Source organism: Camelus ferus, chromosome 23 (genome assembly GCF_009834535.1).
Source record: "Camelus ferus isolate YT-003-E chromosome 23, BCGSAC_Cfer_1.0, whole genome shotgun sequence".
Lineage (NCBI taxonomy): Eukaryota > Metazoa > Chordata > Mammalia > Artiodactyla > Camelidae > Camelus > Camelus ferus.
In genome coordinates, this window is record NC_045718.1 from 23,895,135 (window position 1) to 23,920,070 (window position 24,936).

Consider the following 24,936-nt stretch of genomic DNA (forward strand, 5'->3'; position numbering starts at 1 on the left):
ACAGATGTCAATCAAGTAATCACGCAAATAAAGAGCTACAGGGTGTGTTAGTAAAGACAGGAAGCACTAGCAGTGGGAAAGCCTAACAAGGGACCTGTCTTAGCCTAGGGAGGGTCAGGAAAGCCTTCCTCAAAGAAGTGACATCTGAGCTGAGATCTGAAAGAGAAACAGAGGTCACCTAAGTACATAGGAAAACTTTCCAGATAGGAGAGACAACAAATGAAATACTCATTGCTTGACTAATAACTGTTGTGAATCCTAGGACGCAAACTTTTTAACTAGCTCAAATTACTACTTAAGCTTCCTCTAGAGTCTAGTCAGTTTATTAGTCACATTTTACGTACTTACATTAAATGGCAATGCCATTTACTAGGCAACCAGCACAGACTCCAAACAGTGACATATAATTCCTAAAAGAGAATAAACAGCATTGTTTTTTCAGTGCTCTCTTGAAGTACGTGAACCAAAGCCTCATTTAAAAGACTAAAGATCCATGCTTCGTGCCGTATTACATGTCATCGGAGTAGAAAACAATCATTCTTGGGAATGGGGAAGTACAAGTACAAGGACAAATCACCTACTGCTTTTTAAATGGTTTTAGCAACAAACAATAGGTTATTTTATCTTTTTGCCCACAGTTTATCACATCAATTAGAAAGAAGCCAAATTGCAAGCCTTTGTCATGGATAAGTATGTCCAGAAATATGCTAATGATCATAATCGACATTAAAAGTCCTTTGGTGCACATTTTACCAAAGTATCCAAAACTGCCAATAAGTAGAAGTAGCAGCAGGACTGGTAGTGGTGGCAGCAGCAGTGATAGTGGTTCTAACAGCAGGAATAGTAGTGGCAGCAGTGCAGTAGTAACAGTTGTGGTGGTGGTGGTGGTGGTAGTTGTAGTAGTAACAGCAGTAGTTGTTGTAATAGTTACTATTTATTCTGAGTTTACCATGAACTTTCCAGGTTAGTGTTTCATTGCTAATATTCACAGTGACTGTCCAAGACAAATATTATGATCTTTGCTTTACAGACAATGTAGTTCACAGTCAGAGCAGTGAAGTATCACACACAGTGAGCAATGGAGTGACGACTCAGTCCTGGTCTCTGGCTCTCTGTTCCGGACCCAAGCGGCTTGGATCAATAGAACCGCCTGGTTCTGTTTTAACAATGTCAGTTTTTTTTTGGGGGGGGTAACCCTCTGACTGTTTTCAGAGATAAGCAAAATAGTGAAGCCCCATTTACACCCCAAGTACTTCAGGTTAGAGTGAAGCAGAAAATTCCCTTTAAATTTATGTAAATTTTCTTCCGAAGTGCTAGACTGATGCTCAAGAACACGTTTATTAATTAATAGAATGTCTGAGGAAAGATGTGTAAATGTTTCCATGAAGACAAATGCTCTACAAAAAGGGGTATATTATATAAAAACAACCAACAATATTTGCAAGAAGCACTAGCATAGTAATGCTTTTGAGATGATTTCCCTAATTTTTGAAATCTGACCTAGTTCCAATAATCCCTAGACAATGAGGAACATTTTCTAAATAGAAACAACAGTTAGAAGAGATATTAGACCTTATTTCCAATGGGATAAGTCATTGGGCCAGAAAGGCAAGAACTAGAAATGAAATGCAGCAGAAACTTGTTATAATGTAACACAGGTTTGTCAGCAATAAGAGTCATGTCCAGTTCAAAATAACAAACATTTTCTATAAAAAAAAAAAATAAAGTAATATCCTTTCAGCTGGGTAGTGACAGAACAGTAATTAAATCCATGCATCTAATCTGGGTTTGCTGTTCTTGTCCATGCCTTTGGTAAATTTTAGACTAAGTGGCATGTCGATTTGGTTGGAAATAGATGAACCAAACTCCTCATATACATATAAACTTAACAATGTCTGATAGTTTAGTCTGAGGAAGGGTAATAGGTGAAAATACAGTTATATTTAAGGAAAGATGAAACAAACAAGCATTAACAAAATTCTGCTCTTCTCTAGGTAAAATGGAATATAAACAAAAAAAAGTTGTAAGACAGTTATAATCATAATAATTATATTAAGTTTTATCATCTTATCTTGAAAATCATTAGTGAAGAAAGAAATTGTCTCTTATCTTTTTTAATTTCTACAGCAAATTGTATGAAAATGACACTACTGGTCATGCCAGAATCTGAGTCTCATTTGGTAATTCCCTCTCCTTCACATTATGCAACAGTTCTGACCTCTGACCGTAATAATCGGATTGAGAGAGAGAGAGAGAGAGAGAGAGAGATGGAGACCTCATGGATCAAAGTCCTGAATAGTTCCAATTTTTTTTTTAATTAAGAAGAAACAGAATGATCTACCACCACAGAAGTTTGAAAGACAGTTTGACAGGATTAGTGGGTAGGGAGAAGTTTTAAAAATCTGGTTCATCTGGCAGGATGCGAGTAAAGGAAGAGAACTCCATAGACTCCGTAGAAGAGGGGGAGTGAGACACGCTGGCCCAAGCTTTGTAACTAAAGGCTGCTCTGCTCTTAGAAGCACAGAGGGAACAAGCTAAATAGAATAGACCCTTGCAGCTTCCCACACAGGGTGGACTCCACATGCATTTAAATAAGCAGCTTAAGTCTGAAGTAAAGACCTGCACGCTCCTCTGAACTTGTGTATATGTATGTGTGTGAGAGAGAGACAGAGAGACAGAGAGAAACAGAGGGAGAATAAGACTGAGTAGATTCTAGCAGGAATCTGTCAGAACTAAACTGTTAAGCTAGTCACATGCCATAAAGATAAACCTTCCTGTCCATAGGAAATGACAACTAACCCAGGGCCACAGTCTGATTTGTTTGAAAAGAGGCTTTTTATTTTAATAGTGCTATACAATTGCCAAAAAACAAGCTGGCTACCTGTATTAATCTTGTGCAGGCTTTTTTAAAAGATTGAAGTATAGCTGACTTACAATATTATTAGTTTCAGGTGTACAACGTAGTCATTTGATATTTTTATAGATTGTATTCCATACAAAGTTACTATAAAATGTTGACTATATTCCCTGTGTTGTTCATTACATCCTTGTAGCTTACTTATTTTATACCTGGTAGTTTGCACCTCTTAATCTCCTGCACCTGTTCTGCTCCTCTCCTTGCCCTTCTCCCTTCTGGTAGCCCCTAGTTTGTTCTCTGTATCTCTGAGTTTGTTTCTGTTTTCTTATATTTGTTTATTTTATTTCTTAGATTTCACAAATAAGTGAAGGAAGCAAGACTATACAATGGGGAAAAGATAGTCTCTTCCATAAGTGATGGTGGGAAAACTGGAGAGGTACCTCAAAAAGAATGAAACTAGAACATTTCCTCACACCATATACCAAAATAAACTCAAAGTTGTTAAAAGACCTAAATATAAGACCTGAAACCATAAAAATCCCAGAAGAAAACACAGGCAGTATGCTCTTTCACATTGGTCTTAGCAATATATATATATATTTGGATTTGTCTCCTCAAGTAAGGGAAACAAAAGCAAAAATAAACAAATGGGACTACGTCAAACTTAAAATCCTTTGCATGGCAAAGGAAACCATCAACATAATGGAAATGTAATCTACTGAATGGGAGAAAATATTTGCAAGTGACGTGTCCAATAAGGGGTTAATAGCCAAAGAAATATAAAGAACTCATACAACTCAATATCAAAAAAGCAAACAACCTGATTACATAATGGGCAGAAGGCCTAAATAGACGCTTTTCCAAAGAACACATACAGTTGAATAATAGGCATATGAAAAGATGCTCAACATCACTAATCGTCAGAGAAATGCAAATTAAAACCACAAAGGGATATCACCTCACACCAGTCAGAATGGCTATTGTGCCTATAAGAAATAAACAGGCATTGATGAGGATGTGGAGAAAAGGACACCCTTGTACACTGTTGGTGGGAATGTAAGTTGGTGTAGCCACTATGGAAAATAGTATGGAGATTCCTCAAAAAACTAAAAATAGAACTACCATACAATCCAGCAATTCCACGCAATGTAGACTTTTATTCATAAATCTGATCGGTCAGTCTTTAAGGATCATCAGACATTTGAAGAAAACAAGGTAAACAGAAAGATCAAGATAAACAAACAGAATCATGGATTCAAAAGGAAAAGACTATGTAAAATAAAAGAAGGAAAATGTTGAATATTTAATCATTGTACTCAGAGAAATTAGGGAATATTACATTCATGAAACAAAAACAGTATTATAGTAAAGGAGCAATCAGAGAAAAAGAAATTGATTTTAGATACTGAAATATTTACTAAAAATATTAAGCAGGAAGGCAAATTAACAGAATTAATATGCTGGAAAAAAACAAATTATTAATCTGTAAGATAAGGAAATATTCCAGAATGTAGAGCAAAATAATTAAGAAAATAATGGGACAGTTCAGAAATAGAAATAGAATAAACATAAGAGGACTGATTCATCTCCAAGGTTGCAGGGTACAAGTTAACATACAAAACTCAATTGTCTTCCTATATACCAACAATAAATAAGTGGAATTTGAAATTAAAAACACAATACCATTTACATTAGCATTCCCCAAAATGAAATACTTAGGAATAAGTCTATCAAAATATGTACAAAATCTATATGAGGGAAACTTTTACAAAATTCTCATGAAGGAAATCAGAGACCTAAATAAAGAAAGAAACATTCCAAGTTTTTGGACAGGGAGATTCAATATTCAATATTGTAAGATATCAGTTCTTCTCAAGTTGGTCTACAGACTCGGTGCAATCCTGAGCAAAATCTCAGCAAGTTATTTTATACATATTGACAAACTCATTCTACAGTTTATATAAAGAGGCAGAAGACCCAGAATAGCCAAGGCAATATTGAAGAAGAACAGATTTGGAAGACTAATGCTACTTGACTTCAAGACTTACTTTAAAGCTCCCATAATCAAGAGAGTATGATTATTGGCAAATGAATAGACAAATATAACAGTAGAATAGAGTAGAGAGCCTAGAATAAATGCATGCAAATAGAGTCAACTGATCTTTGACAAAGGAGCAAAGGCAATGCATTGAAGCAAAGATAGTCTCTTCAACAAATGGCGCTGAAACAACAGAATATCCACAGGCAAAAAATAAAAATAAAAAAGAATCTAGACACAGACCTTATACCCTTCACAAAAATTAACTCAAAATGAATCATATCTAAATGTAAAACACAAAACTATACATCTCTTAGAAGATAACATAGGAGAAAAGCTAGATGGCCTTTGGTATGGTGATGCCTTTTTAAATATAAACACCAAAGACATGATCTGTGGAAGAAATAATTGATAAACTGGACTTCATTAAAATTAAAAACTCTGCTCTGCAAAAGACAATCTCAAGAGAATTGGAAGACAAGCCACAGACTGGGAGAAAATATTTGCAAAAGACACATCTGAAAAAGGACTGTTATCCAAATATATGAAGTTTTAAAATTCAAGAATAAGAAAACAATATGACTTTAAAATGGGCAAAAGACCTGAACAAACACGTCACCACGGAAGATATATAGGTGGCATATAAGCATATGTAAAGATGTTCCACATCATGTAAATTACAGCAACAATGAGATACCACTGGACACTTATTAGAATGGCCAAAATTGGAACACTGACAACACTCCATGCTGGTGAGGATGTGAACCAACAGGAACTCTGTACATTGCTGCTGGGAATGCAAAATGGTACAGCCACTTTCAAAGACAGTTTGGCAGTTTTTCACAAGACTAAACTATACTTTTACCATATGATTCAAGAATCACGCTCCCTGGTATTTACCCAAAGGATCTGAGAAGAACTTAGGTCTACACAGCTTTATTTACAGTTGCCAAAACTTGGCAGCAAGCAAGATGTCCTTCAGTAGGTGAATGGATAAATAAACTGTGGTACATCCAGACATGGAATATTATTCAGTGTGAAAAAGAAGTAATCTATCAAGACATGAAAAGACATAGAGAAATCTTAAAGCATATTATTAAGTGAAGGAAGCCAAACTGAAAAAGTTACATACTGCATGATTTCAACTATATGATATTGTGGAAAAGGCAAAACTATGGACAGAGTAAAAAAGATCAGTGGTTGCCAGGGGTGGCAGTGAGGGAGTTGGTGGAGAGATGAATAGGCAAGGCACGGAAGATTTTTATTTTTATTTTATTGAAGTATAGTCAGTGTACAATGTTGTCAATTTCTGGTGTACAGCATAATGTTTCAGTCATACGTATACCTATATATATTCATTTTCTTATACTTTTTCATTATAGGCTATTACAAGATACTGAATATAGTTCCCTGTGCTATGCAGTATAAACTTATTGTTTATCTATTTTATATATAGTAGTTAATATCTGCAAGTCTTGAACTCCCAGGTTATTCCTTCCAACCTCCTTCCCTCCCTGGTAACTGTAAGTTTGTTTTCTATGTCTGAGAGTCTGTTTCTGTTTCATAAGTAAGTTCATCTGTGTCTTTTTTTTTTTTAGATTCCACATGAGTGATACTTCATGGTATTTTTCTTTCTCTTTCTGGCTTACTTCATTTAGAATGACATAGAGGATTTTTATGTAGTGAGAATATTTTGTATGATATTATAATGATGGATATATGGATATTTATATATTTGTCCAAATTCGCAGAATATATCACATGAATAGTGAATCCTAAGGTAAACTGTAGACATGGGTGATTATAATGTGTCAGTGTAGATTCATTCTTGGTAAAAAATGTACAATTCTGGTGACTGATGTTGGTAACCGGGGAGGCTATGCTTACGTGTGGGCAGGGAATATATGGGACATCTCTGTACCTTCCTCTCAATTTTATTATAAACCTATACTGCTCAGCTTTTTTTAAAAAAAAAGTCTTTAAAAAACCCCGCAAGCATTCAGTTTGAAAGGCCCAATGCGCCGAGCAAGGTAAATGAAGAAAACCCATACAGAGGCAATCAGACAAGCATCCGGCTCTAAATGTATAAGCCAAGCCCCCAACCTGCCGCCTCTGCCTCATGATTTCCTTATTTCCTCCTCTTACAAAGGAGATGCATCCATCCCCCTCTCAAAAGTTAATCTCTCTCACTTGTACCTCGGGTCTGAGAACTCACATCTGCTCAAGGTTCACCCCCTTGGTTAGCCCCCTTCCTTCTCCTATTTCCATCAAAAGGCAAATATGTTTTAGAATTCTTATCCTAAAGCAACAACAAAAATCCTCCTATTACTTATATTCTGTTTTAGATCCTACCTCATTTTTCAGCTTTCCTTGAGAGATTTCTTTCATTGTAGAAATTTAAAGAGAGAGAGAGAGAGAGAGACTCTCCCCTCACTTGTGTGATTTGGAAGAAAAAAAAAAAAGAATTGCATTGCCTCCAGTTCCTCATTTCCCATTCACTTACCAGCCCACTTCTATCTGAATTCCACTCCCAGAAGTTCACTGAAACTGCTTTTGTTAAGGACACTAGAGGCTGGATACCACCAAATTCAATGGACTTCGAATTGGAGTTTGATATAATCGAACACTCCTTCCTTCTTCAAAATTTATACACTCTTGACTTTTTTCCTACCAGCTGGCTTCTTCTCAGTCTCCTTTGCTGATTCCTTCTTCTTTACAAAACCCCTAAATGATGGACTTCTTCAGATCTCGCACTCTCCTTGCTGTCTTCTGTTTCTCTACTCTTTCTAGTTTATCTCATAACTCCCTTGGCACATCTACCACAGGTGTGTTGTCAACTCTCATGTCTATATTTCCAGATCAGACTTCTCCACCAACTTCCAGACGTACATATCCAGTTTCCTCCCTGACATCACAACTTGCATATCTTACCAACATTTCCAATTCAAAATGCTCAAAACATGAAATGAAAGCTGGTTTTCACCTACAGCTGAAAGACTCCCTCAGAAAATGAAATCACAATCTACCCAGTTACACCAAAAACTCTAGGGGTCATAATTAATTTCGCCCTTACCCATACTCCCTATAACCAATCTATCAGCATACTGTGTTGATTCTTTCTGTAAGATATATCTTCACCTTCCCCACTTCTCTTTATCTCCTCTATCACAAATAAATAGAATGACTTATGGTATTATGGTCTCCAGTTACACTGTGCTTTTTGTAGATATAATCTCACTTAATCCTTATAATAATCATATGATGTAAAGTAGAGAGAAAAAGGATTCTTATTCAAGGTAATTAATTTGACTAAGTTCCCACAGTAAGTGGTGCAGATGAAATGCATTGTCTCATTTAATGCTTATAACAAGAAAGCATAATTGTTACCATATTCTAAATAAAACTCAGAGGTATTACATCAGTTGTCCGAAATTAGAATTTCATTTGCTTCCAGTTTCAACTTCCTCCTTTCCATTCCTCTCAGTATTACTACAGACATTTTCAAATATTTTATTGGTTTTAAATTGGCTACAGAATAATATCCTTATCGTGGCACTCAAATGTTTTTATGACCTCACCCTGCCTTTCTTTCCAATTCCATTTGTTTCTACTTCTCACCATATCTCCTGGATTCCGGTCACATCAACTACTTTGGAGAGCTAATTTGAACATGCTGTGTACTTTCTTTGTCTTTATCTGAGCTGTTTCTTCTGCCTTGAATGTTCCTCCTATATAAGGTCCATTGTGGTTGCCTTGCTACCATTTGCTTTCTTTCTGTAACTACTTATTTCTGTTTAAATAGACACATTTCCCTGGTGATATGGTTTAAGCTTGGCTTAGCTCTAGCTAATAAGTACAATTTTACATCTTGGTTACAGTTCCTCGTTCAGAGGAACCAATAACAGACAGTGAGACATAGATGGAGCTTACGTGAAAAATATTTCCTGACTCTTCTGAGGGGCTCCTGAAATTGACATTCTCTCCACCTCTCTTGCAATTAAAGTGTAGTTGGTAGCCATCTTATGAACCTGAAGGTGAATGAGTCTTAAACTGAAGCTTGACACTTTAGAAAGCACAGGATTATATCAAGCCCTTCCTCAATGATGTCACTGCGCTGCTGAAACAAACCAATGTTGAAGCTCACTTTGCCTCTGGATTTTCCAGTTATGTGGATCACTTTTATTGACAGATTTTTCTGCTGTTTGCAGCTGAAAATAGCTAAATGTTTATCATATAAATGTCAACTAATAATAGGCCTTCCTTGAGGGAAGTTCCTTCTGCATATCTCTTTCAAAGCCTACGCTACATTGCTTTAATTATTTGTCTGCTTCCCCAGGAGACTGAACACCTTCAGGAAAGGAGTTCATGTTATTTGCTGCTCTATGCTTTTGTTATAAGACTAAATGTGCTCATAAATAGCCCACTGTCCCTTTCCCAAAGGGAAACACTTCTATTTAATGCAAGGTTATCAGTCTCAGTACTATTGTTACTGTGGCCCAGATATGCCTTTATGGTAGAGGGGTATCCTGGGCAATGTGTAATATTTAGCAGCATCCTTGGCCTGTACTCACTAGATACCAGTTCCATTACCCTTCCCCTCAATATATGACAATAAAAAAATGTCTCTAGGAATTGACAATATCCCCTGGGAGGGAAAACTGTCCCCAGTTGAGAACTACTAGCCTAACATAATGACCAAGAGTAGAGATTTTATTACAAACATTCTCTTGGGTTTTTAAGCCAATAGCAACTTATAGATGTTAGTTATTAAAGGATCCTGTTATATCCGTCTTTGAATATAGACAGAAAGGGCGAAGGGTCCCACAAAGGGCTAACTATATTGGTTTCATGTGAAACTATTGGTTTGGTATGTAATAAAGGAGTGCTAGGGTAAACTCCACCTTTACTGGGCACAGGATGTGATCTCACACACCAAACCTGCTTTTCTCATAAGCCAATCCCTCTCCAGAAACTTCCCATTCCAAAGGGATGGGTCACTTTCATCACAGGAAAAGGAAGGACCAAAAAGAGGAGAAAATTTCTTATACATAAGGAATATTGTACTAGGCGCCTGTAACAGAGCTTGGCATCAAACTTCTTTCATCACTTCCTCGTTTCTTACACATACCCAAACTAATCCCTAAATGGTTTCTCCCCACTTACAGTGAGATCTTTCAAACTGTTACTAATTATAAACTCCTTCAGAGGCAAGGTGTTTTCACTGAGACTGAACATGCAGGTACTTGAGCCCACACAATCTCCTTGGCCTCAGGGTAGGCACTTCTGCCTGAAATGCCTTCTCTAACAGACAGGATGATGAAAACGGAAGCCATAGAATTGAGTGAACCAAGCCAAAAGCCTTGTTTAAATGATTAAGTGTTCTCTAATATATAAAGAATTCAGAGACGGTGCAAAATGAATGCACCTCACTATGGTCTGACGCAATAATCTGCAGTTCTTACCTTTGTGTCCAAAGCATGTTTATATTTATACCAAATCACTACTTGAATACATCATTTTGATAAATGTGAAAATTAATTATTGTAGATGAAATACATAACTTATAAACATACATTTTGACTTCTCTTTCCCCCTACCTCTTGGGTTGATGCAAACACACAATGCTTGCCTTTGAATCTAGATGTTGATTTCAAAGATGTAGAAAATATTCATTTTCATGTATATGTTTATTTAAAAGCTTATAAGACCTCAATTAAAAGTCCTGATTCCAAGCACAAGGAAATTAATGAAGGCCAAAAAAGTATATATAATGTTAATAATAAGGTCATTGATGTGATTAAGAATGATAATCTATGGTATGTTCCATTTCCCTCAGATATTCCAGGAAACAATATAATTTTGGCAATTGATCTAGACATGGATGGAGCTTCCACATTCTCTCTGTGTAAGAGAGATTTTACAACAAAAAAATTAAGTCATGACCATACAATAATTTCCCTGGAACCTGACACGGAAGACTGTAAAAGGCATTTTTATGGTTTGCTTTGTAGAAGACAATATTCCTTAGAGTTAACTTGGGGATAGATGCTAAGTCTAAGATTTTTTAATTGTCCTAAAGATCTTTGAATATTTTGAATATTTAACACAGCCAAAATATTAACTGATATAATTTCTCACTGTTTTATTATGATTCTATATCCTGATTCATGTGGAGCCACTCTTCTCTAGCTTTATATCCTATTTAATAATAACCATCCTATCAACTAAGTTCCCATAAAATGCTAAACATTCATATATTACGTCAATCAATTGCTTTCCCCCAAAATAACTCTGAGGTTATACTATTATTTCTATTTCACAGATAGAGAAAACTGAGTTTGCAGAAGACAATAACTTGCCCAAAGTTGTGTAGCTTGCAAGAAACAATGTTCTCTCTATAAAGAAAGGCAATCTGTACCTTGCCCATCAGATAGACTCATAAGCCAGAAGGGATAATCCAGGTCCTTGTGTTCCACTAAAAGAGGAGTCTTATCAAATATGTAGGTGACATAAAGCTGGAAGCTGATAAAACTTCAAATGAACTTTGCAACCTAAAAAAAAAAAAATCAAAAATCAGCAAGATGAAATTATTACAAGGACAGATGTAGAAGACAGTGTTTGAGAAAATACAGTGGTGGTCCTTCTTTTCCTGTGTATTCACTCTAGTTTATTGGGTTTTTCCTTGCTCCCAGCCACGTCTCACATTAGAACAAATACCTTTTCCTCACTCCATCTTCCAACAAGCAAGAAATAAGAAAGACTATCCCATTATTTTTATTTTGGAAGGACTTTCTCTGCCAGAACTTCTTTCCCACTGCCTTGCTTTAGCCCTCTCAAAATCTCTCCCCAGGATAATAGAAATAGTCTTTAGCTGGACTCCTGCTTAACAGCATTTTCCCCAATGCTGTCCAACACTGACATGGCCATATCTGATAACTTTATTTTAATACTCCATTGGATCCCTATTGCCTTCAGAACAAACTGGCATTGGAATGCACAACTGGCTCCCATCAGTATCTTTAGCCTCCTAGGATCCCACCCCTATGCTCCTACTCCTGGATAAAAAGCAGGAAACATTTTCAGGAGGCTCGAATACATCCTTCCCAGAATATGTCATGCTTTTTCACAGCCAGCTACCATTGACGATTCACTTCACTCAGCCTAGAAATTTGTTCTCCTTCTTCTCTTCTCTACATATGTCTTCTTATTCTTTAAATCTGCTATAAATATCACTTCCTATATGATTTGCCTTTCTTCCTCAGTAAAAATTAACCATATTCTTCTCTTAGCTCACAGCTCTCTATTCATAGCACTTATATAATATTAATTTCAACAAATATTAATTTCAAAAGGATGAGAAAAGCACTCTGATAGAGATAGATAAATCATTTAGAGTGGCAAGGAGAAAGGAAACATTAGCACTTGATCTCCCGAGTCTTGTAAATCATGATGAGTTCCCTGAAGGTAGCAATTTAGATGTATTTGTTATTCATTCAGCAGAATTTTTATTATTGATACATGGTGAGTGTTCAATATGTTTTTCCTAAATAGTCTCCTTCAAAAAAAAAGTTAATTACTAATCTTTACTATTGTTTTAACATTAGATTTCATGTACTTACATTTTTTTCTCAAGTTGTTTCATGTGTTCAAGCTTAGTTTGCCCAACAGGAAGATTTTAAGGTCCTAGAGGTAAGGCATCCCAAAGATTCATACTGAATGAAATAATAATCTTAAGCTTAATAAACTACCTTTACTTCAACATTAGCTTCCTGAATTACAGTTTCTATCATTTCTGTATAAAAATACAAAAATTTAATGTCATATAGTGTGTGGCCATTACTCAGTCTACTTGGAATGTAATTTGAATATGTTAATAATTTGGGAATTTTTTCCACAAAGATGATACATGAGGTGGATGAGTATCACAGAGGTGACGCAACAAATTGAAATCACTCTCATTTAAAGTCACAGTGGAAATACCATTAGTTACTTGAGTCTCTTTAGTTATATGATAATCAAGAATGAAGCAGAAAAAGCCAATAAGCCTCATCATTTTAGAGTTTTCAGTGTTACCATCATTTATACCAATTTTAACAATCTGAATAAAATCCTGGGACTCAGTGTATGCCTTTTGTTCATTTCCCCCCTTTCATCACTTCAAATATATTGTGCCACTCCCTTCTGGACTACAGAGTTTCTGCTGAAAAATCAGCTGACAGTCTTAAGGGAGTTCCCTTATATGTTATTGTGGCTTTTCTCTTGTTGCTTTTAATGCTCTCTCTTTATCTTTAATGTTCATTTTTTGAATAATGTAAAACCAGATAAACTCTATTCTATGAATTTATCTAAAGTTGACAGATTTTAATCTTTTAAAAAATCACTGGAAATACTTTAAAAATGACTCCTGGGGGGAATTGGGGGCTTTTGGGCTTCTGTGATATAAATCTATGAGAAATGAAAAAAGGTTTCTTCTCGGATTTTCTCACTGCTAGTTTAGGATTCAGGTTTCTTAGGTCTACTAAGTTAGTTTCCACTCCAATTTCATTATTTCAACTTTTGAAATATTTCACTCCTGCTACCATCTCCTTCTCCTTCTTTTCCACTCCCTCTCTGCCTCCCCTGCACAATATCTTGTTGTGAAACATAATATACATAACTAAGAATTAAATTATATATCTGTGTGTGCGTGTGTGTGTCTGCCTGTGCAAAATAATGACCCCAAAGACAGCCACGTCCTAATCGCCAAGACCTGTGATAAAAGGGAACTTTGTAGATGTAGATGATTAAGAACCTTGACATGGGGAGTTTACCCTGGATTATCCACTATTGGCCCAAAATAGTCACAAGGATGCTTAAAGTGAAAGAGGGGGGAAGAAGAGGAGGTCAGATGATGTTATGTGAGAAGTTGTTGCTGGTACTGAAGATGGAGTAAGGTGACCAGGAGCCCAGAAATGCCAGTTCCCCACAGAAGCTGGAAAAAGGAAGGAAATCCTTCCTTAGAGTCTCTAAAAAGTAACGTAGCCCTACTGACTCCTTGAGCCTTGCTTAATAAGACCTACGTTGGACTTCTAACTCACAGAACTATAAGAAAATAAATTTGTGTTGGTTTAAGTGACTACATTTCTGGTAATTTGTTAAAGCAGCATTAGGAAATGAGTACAGCACAATATAAAAATAATTAAAAGTTAACAGCCACGCAACTATCATCCAAGTCAAAAAATAACATGTTGCCAGGCCCTTAGCAGCAACCCCCCTGTCATGTGTCCCTTCTCCAACGTATCTTCTTTGTACTAGATGCAACAAATGTCTTGATATTTGTTATACTCTTCCTTGCTTTTCTTTATATTTTTACAATCCATGTATGCATGCAAAAATATAGTTTAGTTTTGCCTGTTATTTTTAGCATAATAAAAATGGAATCACACTATATGCATTCTTCTGTGTCTTTCTCCTTTAGCTTAGCATTTCTATATGGTTCATATATGTTGTTGTATATAATTCTAGTCATTGTAATTGCCATATATATATTTTTATTAATGTCCATTTTATCTGATACAGTTATATTAGATTTCTTTTGGTTTTAACGTGCTACTTAATTTTTCCATCTTCAAATTTTCTGTATCCTTGTGTTTTATATGTCTTTTTTAAACAGCATATAGGTGGGCTTTTTAAACAGTCTGATAATTATTCTTTTAACTGTCACATTTAGTCCATTTATACTTAATGTAATAAATAATAGATTTAAATTTAAATCTATCTTTATTTTGTGAATAGAAATTTGTAGCATCTGTTCTGTTCTTTTTTTCTTTCTCTTTCTTGCCTTTTTTGGGGGGGCTGGTGGTGAGGGAGTTACTGTTCTTTTATTATTCCATTTCCCCCTCTATTGGTTTAAAAATTATGCTTTCTTGTTTTTATTCTTTTATTGTTGTACCCTTAACTTATTCAAGTTAAATGTCTCCTTATAAAACAATAGATGTTATCAATGGATAAAAATGCTCATGGGAAACTGGACAGATTAAATGGACATCATCTGATCTTAGCCTCACTAAATGCAGGTCAACCAGACATATTCTCGTAGCATGATAAAATATGAAGTACAGCAGTTTCACCTTATACGATATTGTTGTCAATAAACAAAACCACTGAATTGGATTGCTATGGATTGAATTGTGTCCTCTCTGTTAAACTCTTATGTTGAAGTCATTGCCCCCAAAGTTATGATATTTGGAGATGGTGCCTTTGGTGGGTAACGGGTTAAATGAAGTCATGAGGGTGGGGCTCTCATGATGGGATTAGGGATCTTTTAATAAGAGACACCAGAGAGCTTGCTCTCCCTCTCTGTGTGCCCACAAACAAGAGCACACAGTGAGATGGTGGATGCTATAAGCCAAGAGAAGAGGCCTCAGAATGAAACTTATCTTTCCAGCATCTTCTTCTTGTACTTCTCAGCCCCCAGAACTGAGAAAACTAATGTCTATGTATTTTGCTAGGGCAGCCTGAGATAAGACATGAATCTAATCAGTCTAGTTAAGCCTCTAGGTCTAACTATCAGTTTATAGGAAACAGAGAGAAAAGAGGAAAAATTTAAAAAGCAACCACTTAAATCTAGAATGTAGGCTATTCTATAGGACAAACACCCAGTTTCTTAAACAAGTAAATGGAAGAAAAAAAGTAGCAGTAGGGAAAAGGGGTGGTGAAGGACACTTACAAAATAAAAGCAACTAAGAGACAAAAATCAAATGTAATGTGTGGGCTTTTTTGGGATCCTGACTCTTATAAACCAACTATAAAAGTACATTTGTAGCACATTATGGGAAATGTGAGTATAAGCTGGGTATTAGATGAATTATTATTAATTTTGTTAGATGAGATAGTCACATGAGGTTAAGTTAAAAAAGGCCTCTATTATTAAAGATATACATTGAAATATTTATAGGTAAAATAACAAAATGTCTATGATTAGCTATAAAATACTGTACTCCAGCAAAAAGATAATAAAGGTGAGGGACAGATGAAAGAAGATTGTTAAAATGCTTTTAATTGCTGGAGCTAGATGATGGGTACTAAAGGGGTCACTAAATTTTTCTTTCTATACAAATTAAAGTTTTGTGCATGACTAAAAATTTCTGTAATAAAATGTTCTAAAAAGCTAGTATTAATTAAAAACTCTACTCTCTTACCAGAAAATAACTTCTGAGATTCTATTAATTTTTTATTGGTGTTGTTACAAATTACAATAAATTTAGTAGCTTAAAACAACACAAATTTATTATCTTACAGTTTTGATATCAGAAGTACCTAAAATCAAGGAGTCTGCAAGTGAACAAGGATGCACTCCCTCTGGAGGTTCTAGGGGAGCACCCTTTTCATTACTCTATAGTTTCTGGAGGCCCCTTGCATTTCTTAGTTTATGATCCTTCCATCTTCAAGGCCAGTAGTATAGCATCTTCAAATATCTACCTGTTTCTCGCTCTCCCTCCTTCTCTCCCCTTTTATCACTCTCCTCTCTCATCTCCTTCTACGGCTGGGACCTTCCAGCTTCCCTCTTCTAAGGGCCCTTGTGATTATACAGAGCCCATCCAAATAGTCTAGGATAATCTCCCTGTCTCAGGATCCTTAACTTAATCACATCTATTAAATCCATTTGTTATATAAGGTAGCATACATATTCACAAGTTTAGGGAATTAAGATGTGGACATATTTGAGAGGCCATTATTTGGCCTGCGACAGGGACTCGCATGCTACAATTGATTTATTTTAATTCTACATATGTCTGTAAACCTCCAAAAGAGAAAGAGAGAATTTATACAATCAAGGTGAAAGAAGTTCAGTTAGGAAGAATATTACCTTTCTTTGTCACAGGTTTTATTTATGCATTTATCACTTGCCTTAAAGGATCTATTTCACAATTTGATTTTCTCCTTTATTTAACATATGCAAAAAGCCATAACTAAATATAGAACTATATGAAGTATAGAAAAAACTTTTTAAAGAATTAAAAATTACCTATAATTTTGTGGCACAAACATAACAAATCTTGAAAAATTCATTTTAGCCCTTAATTTTCAGTTTTTTAAAACATTGGGATTATATTTTATATAATATTTGGATCTTTTTTTCCCCTGACTTAACCCTATATAGTGACCATTTACTTACATAACTGGATATTTTTTAAAATGTCATTAATAGCTTTGTAATATCCTATTGTTGCAATATGCCATAACTTATAAAACCATTTACCTATTTTGAATATATTTATTTTCTCAGGAGAGAATTGCTAAAGTAGCATTGTTGAATCAAAGAATGTAAACATTGTTTATGGTCTTGAAGTGTAGAAACAAATTGCCCTCTTGAAATCTTTAACCCCTTCTGATTATAATTTTAAAGTAGACCCAGAAAGCAACCAAGTATTGCCTATTATAATTCAGTTATATTAGCAGTTCTATAACTTGTTTTATTTCTTCTACTTCTTATATTTTCTTTCATTTTTCTTTCCCTTTATCCATCTCCCCAGCATATTTCATAGATGCCAACATAACCAGTATGGATATAAACAAAAAAAAAGGCTTTTTAGATTAAGATTTACTTTTATCTCCTAGAGTGGAGGAAAGAGAGATTCAGAATAATGTATGAATCCATTAATCATTAATATAACCTAATCAAATGTTAACTGTAGGTGAAAGTATTGAATTCAGAAAAAAGTAAAAAGTAACATTTTTTCCAAATTAGACTCATTATTTATGCCTTTTAATGATGCTGTTTGTTTTTGCTTTCTTAGATTTCCTTTTAACCTCACTCTATCCACCTATAAACAAATGTTAACACATATTCATAATTAGTTTTAAACAATTCATAGTGTTTAAAGTTTTCAGACATGCAATATTATGAAAATCTAAGGATTCCTAAGAAAGGTAACATGGTCCAGGGGCAACAGCTATGATCTTTGAGTCAGAAGCTGGATTTATTACTAAGGGTTAAATGATCACAAAAAGGTCATTTTAAGTCCACAGTGTTATAATTTCTCATTCTATAAAATCGAGGTAATATAGGATAGATAAACCTAACATTACTACAATGAGGATAATATTGTAATCCATCTCAATTGGATTCATAAATATTTTTGAGTGATCTTTTATATCCCAACCATTGTACTAGATACAATAAAAAAGATGCAGATGGTCTCTACTCTCATGGAATTCATGAGTCTGATGAGCACGATGACTCAAAAAAGTATGATAAATGTTACAAAGGGAACTGTAAAAGCTGCTATAAGAGCTGTGGAGCAAGGGAATTTAATTATAAAGGGAATCTCCTGGGAAGGGGGATGGTGAGTAATGAAAAGGACTAATGTCTTTAAGAGGTGGCAATCTGGCTGCCTACAGGAATAATAGTAGTAAGCAGAACATGATTTACTGAATTTCAGAATGCTTAAAAAAATTAGTTGCCATCATTTAAAAACTTGGAGATTACAGGAAAAAATAATCAGATTTCCAGGTCTCTTGTAAAATGAGATCTAACACATGGCAGCAGTCAGCTGGACCAAGGAACAGCTGCTTTCGTGACAGTAGGTATGCTGTAATTTGCCAAAGATATCACCACTCACCACTGTCTTACACCCAACCTGCTTCACTTTCCATTACTCTGCTTCTGTCTGTATTTGGGTCCTAAATATATGATCTAGAAAGAAGACTGTACACTGAAGAACAGGAGTAAATCCTCTGTGACTGGAGCACAGAAACAAAGAGGAATCAAATTGGGAGCCAAAGGTGGGGTGGTTAGTATGTGCCAGATTGGGGCACGCCTGGTACATTTTAAGTCAACGGATGCCACTGAAGAGTCTTAAGTCGGGAAATTACATGCTCATATTTGAGTTTTAAAAACACTTTTCTGGATGCACAGTGAAAAAGGGATTGGAAAAAGTACTTTGAAAGCTGAAGACTAGAAAGTATCAATTTGGCTTATCCTGTCAAGTTTCAGATAAACCAAGAATGATTTTTAAATTTTGTGCAGAATAGGTTCCATTCTGATAAAAGAAAGCCACCATGACTCTTTTAACTTTTTCTAAAGACAATAAAAGTTAGTCATATCTTGAAAAAAAATTGACCAAAATTATTCTAATGTGATGGGGAAAAAAACTTGCACAAAAAGTGAAAAACCAGACGATAAAACCTGAGTGATAAAAGAAAACTTTCCCGTATGTTACAGAGAAGTCTTCCCCTTGCTCAATTCAGTACATCCTAGTATTATACAAATAAACTTAAACTCATACAGACACACTGAAAAAGTCATAACTCAGAATGACCCATGGGGCTTATTTCCTGTTAGATTCTGTCCCTGGTTCTGCTCTCTAATTCTCTTTGAATACATTTCAGCAATGATTCATTTTGTCAGTCTGCCAACAGTCTTTCCTACTGAATGAAGTAGCATGTACTTCACGTACGTTAGCAGAAACACAATTGAGAAGTTTGCTTAAATTGCCCTCAATTACCTTATTTGCTATTCAAAAATGTTGTACTTTTTTTTTTATCGGTAGTATGCCTCTCTAAGACTACATATCATATGACAGTGAAAGCTAATTTAAAGCACTAAAGGAACTTTTATCTAGGAATGACTCTCATTTGGGGGACCTGACCTCTTTTGGTGAGGCCCAGTGCCTGAGATCTGTGGGGCCTACCTCTGGTGTCCAGAGAGAGCCACCGCCTTCCAGATCCAGCCCACCCCGGTGGGCACCATGGTGTATCTGACAACACCATGCACACTCCTGCTTTGGTGATTCCTGTGTCCTAATACTATTCGAGAGAGTTTAGTCAAGATCATTATTATTATATTCTCACCTACTCCTTGCATCCCATCTCTACCTCAAGGCTCAAGTCTGAAGTCCATGAAGAGCTGAGCTAAAGTAATAATAGTATTATCTAATATTTATTGAGTCATTGTGTGTCAGAGACTGTTCAAAGTGCTTTGTACGGATTAATTCATCTAATCCTCATAACCACTCTATCAGACAAATAGGAAATTTATCCTTTTTACAAATAAGGAAACTAGATCATATAGCAGTGAAGGTGGTTTGAACTCTTGCTATTAACCATCACACTGAAGCTCTAGGGCCCATATTTTTTACCTCTATACTACAAACATTTTACTGTACTCAGATTCACCCCTTTTCTGTAATATTTAAGATGATATTCAATGTGCTCTTTTCTAAGAGGCTTCTCGGCTCCTAGTGGACACATCCCATCAGTCTATGAATCCTACCAGACACAGCTAGATAGCAGTGGCTCCAACTTAGACTCAAGCTGGGATCCTTACTCTTCCCAACTCCTGGGTAACAGCAACTCAACAAATCTTTGCCCTCCCTTCATCTCCATCAAGTCAGACTGAAAACTTGATTTTTTGCTTCTACTTAATGCCCATATTGGAGATAGCATTCCTTTTTCAGTTGCAGATGAAAAGGGAATGCTTTTTTAGAAACAGAGGTACTGGGGATTGAACCCAGGACCTCACGCCCACTGAGCATGCACTCTACCACTGAGCTATACCTCCACCTCCTCCACCCAAGTATCTTATGGAAATGTGATTGGCAGCAAGGGCCATGTGCTCTTAAGATCAAATTTCCCAGCAGCAACTATTTCCCCCTAGAGAGAGCTAATTAAGCCAAATCTAGAGTCACCTTTTGAACAATCCTCCTAAATCTTACTTCTTCATAAGTAGCACATTTAAATTGTTGTTGAATTCATCCATTTCCCTTCATACTCGTCCTCATTAGTCTTGTAAAGGCAAAATCATCTCTCACTTGAATTACTGAAAATACATTTTCTGGTTTCCCAGACTCTTCTACCCCCACCATTCCATTTCACTTTTCACATTCTAGCCAAAGAATCCTTACAAAACGCAAACCTAGTGAAGTTACTTCCACGCATAAAATCCTTCAATGACCCTCCATGGCTGTTAGGCTAAATAAAAAAGTTTCAATATTGCTTTCAAATACCTGACCTTTGATTATCTTTCCAGACTCACCGTTTATTATCCTTCCCCAAAGTGGCCTACATTCTCTTCTATCTCATCATTCATAACTTCTCTTTGTTTCACTAAGGTAATATATTTTTCTTGCCTCTTGGTGTTTATACATCTTTTCTCCAACAGCTCTCACTGTTCCTTCTCCTCTGTCGGGCTAAACTCTTCATGTTTCGTGTACTTCCACATCTCCCTGTACTTCATTGTTTTCATGGCTGGTTGCATTTTCATTGCTATTGCTTGTATAGTTTGTATCTCTGGCTAAACAGTAAACCATGCAGGAACAGGAACTATTTTATTTTGGTTACTACTGTGCCCCCAGCTATCTATTACAGTGCCTGGTAAAATAATAGGCAGTTGGTAATCATTTATTGAATGAATGAGCATATGAGTAACCTGCTACATTATGAGTTAAATAGGTTCCCACGTTCCCATCAGTCTATTTGAAAGCTAAATTTTCAAATTAACTTCTGGAACAGTTTGTTAATAATTTGGGATTTTGATTCATTTTGTCCATTTGTTTATTTGAAAGAGGAATGTGTTTTGCACAATCATCTCTCCCCTTCTTCTCTTAATGACTGCTTCTAAATTCCTTTTATTTGTTATTTAATCAGACAGGAATACAGAGTAAAGCCATGATCCAAAGTAGAGATGTTAGAAATGGCAATAAGGGAGCTAGAAAGATTTGAAAATAGAAAAATTAAATGTTGTTTACAAAGTGTTGTCAAATTACCTGTTGCTTACTGAGTGCCTAACAAGCACAGTGCCTGGCATGCCAAAAATATGTGTTGATTTTCTTGATGAATGAAACAACTTTTCAGAGTAGTTTTATTCCTATGTCCCTGATAGAGAAGGATGTTAATAGTCAGCAATGCAGATAGCTCTCTGCCTACAGAATCAAGTCTAAGCATTGACTTTAAAATTTTTATTTCTAGCACTCTTTGGGGAATAAGTTTTTTTTGTGGGATCTTCCCCATACAAAATTGTAAGCTGTGGATAGGACAGAGTGAGGCACTGTGAGTCTTAACAAAAGTTTTGGAAGTTCTCTTGGCATCTTTCTGGGAGGAGGAGTGGTTGTGGATAGAGTTAGCTGTGGTCTGAGCTGGGAGGTAGGAGTAGCAGGCAGCCAAGAGGGTTGGGTTACCCTGAGCGTATGAGGGCGGATGCTGGTAGTTGCACACTATTGGGATACTGAGCCTTAGGCCAGCACTGAAATATCAAGTTGAGCCTTAACTCTCAATTGATTCATGATCCCTGATGGAAATTAAAATGGTCCTTAGCTGTTGGAATCCCTTGAGTACCAGCAGAAGCACAAGTAAATCCTCTCTGCTCAAATATTTGTCCAAGTTAAACTGGAATGCCACATAGTAAGATAAGGCAATTAGATCACAACTAAAGTTTACCAAAAAAAAAAAAAAAAAAGCAGTTAACATTATTAAAGTCAGTAAAAACAATAAACAACAGATTTAGATCCCCAAGATTTCTGTATAGATTTGTAAGATAAAGAATTTTGAGCAAATATGTATGAAATGTTTAAAGAAATAAAAGATTCTAATACAAAGATAAACAATTAAAAGTTATGAACCCATATATTTGAGTGGAGAGTAAAACATCTAAAAATGAAAATATAACTAAAAACTCCATCAATGGTTAAGCAGTAAACACATCTAAAGACAATTAATAATGATGTATCTTGAGAAATTAGACAGAATGCATCACAGAAAGACAAGAATATGAGAAATATGAAAGAGACATGGAGGACAGAAAGAGAAGGTTAACATAAACTTAGAGTTCCAGAATAAGAGAATAGATAGAAAGGAGAGGAGACAAAATTTAAAAACACAGTAGCTGTAAGTACTGAGATTTTTAAAAAAGCATGAATCTTCACAGATTCAGGAATCACAATATATTCTAATTAGTCTAAATGTTAAAACATCCTAGAAACATGAGATCTCATACAAAGAAATGACAGCAACAGCATTCATGGAAGTTGGAAAGAGTGGGATAATCTCTTTAAATCTCTTTAAATTGTTATGAGACAAAACTATCAACCTAGAATTATAAATCCAGCAGAACTATCTTTCAATAATGTATAAAATAAAGATATGCTTAGATTAAAAACTGAGAAGCTTTATTATCAAGAAATCTACATTACAGGAACTTCAAGAAGAAGGAAACGTAACCCAGAAGCTTGGTCTGAAATGCAAGAAGAAATGATAAGCAGAGTGGTAAATGAGTGTGTGTGTGTGTGTGTGTGTGTGTGTGTAAACCAAAGCAAATATTGACTATATGATTCAGAAATAGCAATGCCAAATTCATGGGGCTAAAGAAAGAACAGGATTAAAATTTGGGGCAAAATTATCATATAAGTGCAGTGAGGAATAGATTTAAAGTGTTGTAAAGTTTTTATATTTTAGAGAGAGGGGTTAATATACTGATAAATCCTTATTTCTGAAAATGATATGCTAGGTTATTCATATAAAATCCTTGCTGAAAATAATGAGAAGTATTCAACAAATTATAAAGAAAACAACACTTTTTAAGTATTCAATGTCTTAAAGACAGTGGAGAGTTCACTGGCTAATTTTTGGAAGAAAGTCTCCAATCAGAGAGGTTAAAACAAAAAGGCATTATACTACCAAAGCTGCAAAAGCTATAACAAGTATATAGTAAAAAATACCCAAATGGGCTAGACAATAAAATAAGATACAGAGGAAAGAGGTATATAATCGTTCAGTTAATAAATATTTAACCATGCAGCTACTATCAGGAAGCACTCCTTTAGGCATTAGGCACTGTTCTAGGAATTGCAGAAACAAGACAACAACAACAACAACAATAACAGCAACAACAGCAACAAAAAAAAACAGACAAGCAAAGCCTTCAGACATGAGAACAATCAATCAGATTTTAGAACAATTATACTTGACATATTTAAGGAACTAATCACAAAGTTACAAATATCTATGGGAATAAGGAAATCATGAAAAGTGACATATCAGATGTAAGAAAGAACCAAACAGAACATCTAAGAGTGAAAAATAAAATAGGAGAAAATTTTAAAAGCGATGGAGATGGCAAATAAGAATATGAAAAGATTCTCCACATCATATGTCATCAGGGAAATGTAAATTAAAACAACAATGAGATACTACTACATGCTTATGAGAATGGCCAAAATCTGGAAAACTGACAACCAAATGCTGGTGAGGACGTGAACTCTCATACATTGCTGGTGGGAATGCAAAATAGTACAGCCACTTTCAAAGACAGTTTGGCAGTTTCTTACAAAACTAAACATGCTTTCACCATATGATCCAGCAATCATGTTCCTTGATACTTACCCAACGGAAGTGAAAACTTATGCCCACATAAAAACCCGCACATGGACATTTATAGCAGTTTTATTCATAATTGCCGAAACTTGGAAGCAAGCAAGATGTCCCTTAGTAAGTGAATAAATAAACTGTGGTACATCCAGACAGTGGAATATTTTTCAGCACTAAAAAGAAATGAGCTAGCATATCATGAAAAGACATGTAGGAAACATAAACTCAAATTACTAAGTGAAAGAAGCCAATCTGAAAAGGCTACATACTGTATGGTTCCAACTATGTGACAGTCTAGAAAGGCAAAATTATGGACACAATAAAAAGATCAGTGGTTGCTGGGGTGGTGGCCAGGGTGGATGAGGAGGGAGAGATGAATAGGTAGAGCACAGAGAATGTTCAGGACAATGAAAACACTCTGTATAAAATTATAATGGTGAACATATGTCATTACACATTTGTCCAAACTCACAGAATATACAACATGAAGAGTGAACCCTAAGGTAAACTGTAGACATTGGGTGATTATAATGTGTCTTTGTAGACTTCATTCTTGGTAAAAAATGTACAATTCTGGTGAATAACGTTGATAATGGGGGAGGCAATGCACTTGTGTAGACAGGAATTATCTGTACCTTCCTCTCAATTTTATTTTAAATCTAAAACAGCTCTGAAAAATAGAGTCTTTATTAAGAAA